The following is a 3,383-nucleotide window of genomic DNA, read 5'->3' as shown; positions in this document are numbered from 1 at the left end:
TTACCAGGTGCACAAATAATAGTAATAATTATAACATTATTGTGACTTTTAGCCCCTTACATTATGAGGTATCCTTTTCCTTTATGAAACATTGTGTTCTGAATGGTACCTTATCAGGAATCAAAATTGTGAGTTCTGCTTTTTTACAATTTCCATTTATGTGATATAACTTTTCCATTCTTTTTCTTTGTTATGTCTTCTCTCTTTCTCCTCTCCTTCTGTTGCTCCAATTACATCTATATTACATAGATTGAGATTATTCCACTGTTCACTCATGCTCTGTTAATTTTTGTAAGTTTTTTCCTGTCAATTTCATTTCATAGTTTCTATAGCTATGTATTTCGGGTTTTTACTAGGTGTTCCCTTTCTGCACTACAGCTTGGAAACACTCCCAAGGCTGTACACTGAGGTAACTGTAGGGATCACCTCATTTGTTTTCCTTCTCTCAGAGATCACTATCACTATGTGCAAAATGCCCAAAATCTGATTTCCTTTCTCTCAGGAATCACTATTACTATAGGCCTGATGCCCCAAATCTTGGAAATCAGTGTTTCATATATTTTGACCAGTGTTTAAGTTTTAGTTATTTCATGCAGGAAGGTAAATCTAGTTTCTGTTACTTTATCTTGGCCTAGAAGAGAAGTTATCCATGTAAATTGTTTAATCAGCTTGTTAATATCTACAAAGATCTTTGCTGGGATTTTGATAAGAATTATATTGAATCTAAAGATCAATTTGGGATAATTGGCATACCACCAATATTGAGTGTCCCGATTCATAAGTGCAGCATATAGCACCATTTATTTAGGTTTTCTTAGAGTTCTTTCAGTATTTTGTAGTTTTCAGCATACATATCTTGCAGAAAATTTTAAAAATTTATTCCCAAATAGTCCATTTTTTAAAATAATTACCTAATATTGTATGGTTAGTGAAAGAACTTATATTCAAAACGCTTAAATTCTATATGACATCTTCTATATGATATTCTGGAAAGGGTGAATCTATAGGGATGAAGAACAAAACACTAATTGCCAAGGGCTAAAGGTGGGTCATGAAACTGTTCTGTATCTTAAATGTGGTAGTTACATAACTCTGCATTCATCAAAATTCATCAACAGACGAATGGATCAAGAAGATGTGGTTTATCTATACCATGGAATACTACATGGCAATGAGAAACAATGAAATCTGGCCATGTGTAGCTACATGGATGGACCTTGAGGGTGTTATGCTGAGCGAAATAAGTCAGGCAGAGAAGGACAAATACCATATGTTTGCACGTATAGGAGGATTAGGAGGAACTTGACGGAGGACCAAGGGGGAGAAGAAGGGTGGAAATGGTGGGGGAAAGGGAGAGAGGCAAACCATGAGAGACTCTTGAATGCTGACAAAAACTGAGGACTGATGGATGTGGGGGGGAGGGGGGGATGGGCATGAAGGAGGGCACTTTGGGGATGAGCACTGAGTGTTATGTAAAAACTAATTTGACAATAAACTATTTGTAAAAAAAAAAAAAAAAACCTCACAGAACTGTACAACCAAAATAATGAATTGTTCTGTACATAATTTAAAAAAATCCTCTTGGGACGCCTGGGTGGCTCAGTCGATTAAGCGTCCGACTTCAGCTCAGGTCATGATGTCACCGTTTGTGGGTTCGAGCCCCACGTTGGGCTCTGTGCTGACAACTCAAAGCCTGGGGCCCGCTTCACATTCTGTGTCTCCCTCTCTCTGCCCCTCCCCCACTTGTGCTCTGTGTCTCAAATATAAAATAAATGTAAAGAAAAAAATTTTTAAAAGATTCTCTAGAGAACATTTATTTGTTTTAGCAGATAATCAACCCAGTTAGGCTCAGACAACAAGTTCTATCTCACCTTCTGGGGTAATAGTTCCAGTGTCAGTTTATTTGTAAAAAGCTTTTGCTATGTGGCTTTACTACACTTGTGCAGTTTGTGAATGATCCCAGTTTTTTTTTTTTTTTCAGATTCATACACAGTATTAGGGAATACCCTTCTTGAACTCTTTTTTATGGAATCCCCTTGTCCCCACTCCCTCCAGCCTTCAGGGTCCTCTTTTACTGACCCTCTGGCCAGAAAAAGAAAAGCATATTTGTTTTAGAGTTTTATTTGTCTGTACTACTCCTGGGCTAGTCTGCAAATTGGACTTCCCCTTTGGGTCAAAATTATAAGAAAGTTTCCAGTCCAAGGTGGTAATATAGAAAGACCTTGAACTCACCTCTTTCATAGAAAATAACAAATACACCTATTATAAAGCAATGCATTCTAAAGAACTGAGGGCTGACTGAACAGCTTCTGCACAACAAAAGAGAATAGCAACAAGACTGAGACATGGTAACAAAGGAAACCTCCACCCCTGACACTGCAAACTACAGTGCAGAGGGATATTACTGAGGGACCAGGAGCAGATTCACTTGTCTTTGGGCACAGAAAAATGGTGCAGTTTAAAAAAGTAACTGGAGGAGGTGCCAACATGGTGGAGAAATAGGGGGATCCGTACTTCCAGCGTCTCTCAAACAAAGAAGGGCTGAAGCCAAAGGACTTTGACCCCAAGAGTCTGGGAGGAAAACAGACTGAGTCTACCAGAGAGAAACTGGGACAACCTGATGAGCTATAGGACTATTTCAAGGAACAAATCATAGCACATCTGGTGGAGGTTCCAAAACATCACTACGAGTAGGGGAATAAAATAACCAAAGTCACAACAACAGAGAACAAGTAATACTCTACAAAAAACATCTCCTGAATGGCCAGGCCCTGGACAGTGTATGAGCCCACTTTAATATAGCAGTGCTCACAGATGCAGCGCACATAACAACTTTTTAAAACTCATAAGGGACAGAAAACTAGCCAAAATGATGAAATGGAAGAATTTGTTGTAGGTTGACCTCAAGCACGGTTAAATACTAACACGCTATTTTTGCTTCTGAAATCCACTTAACAAGCTTATGCTTCCCTGTTCTGGTTAACCACATCCTAACACCCTATATACAAAGGTTACAAGACACCTCGTTACCGTTTGGCATCAGGTGGACTGTCAGGGTAGTCACTGACCCACGGTATCTTAGGTGTCTATGATTGGTCATTTCAAACCGTCTTAAGACAAAGAACTTTAAAATGATAGGTTTCCACCAAAACCTATCTGTGTGTCACAATATAATTGAATACCATGAAATGCTGTAGATTGTAATTGGTTAACTAAATAATGACGTATTCTGCCTTGCTGAAATCCATATAAGCTCACTGCTACCTTTGTTCGGGGCCATTCTCTGCATTTTTCTCCTTGAGTTCAGGAGATCAGGTTTGGCTCAGCTGTGAATAAAATCTTGCCTCACTTCTATTTGGCATTTTTCCGACATTCACCCTGCT

This window comes from Hyaena hyaena, unplaced genomic scaffold, assembly GCF_003009895.1.
Source record: "Hyaena hyaena isolate Hyena2069 unplaced genomic scaffold, ASM300989v1 scaffold_982, whole genome shotgun sequence".
NCBI classification, from domain to species: Eukaryota; Metazoa; Chordata; class Mammalia; order Carnivora; family Hyaenidae; genus Hyaena; species Hyaena hyaena.
The sequence above is the reverse complement of the archived record's forward strand: the minus strand, read 5'-3'. Positions refer to the sequence as shown.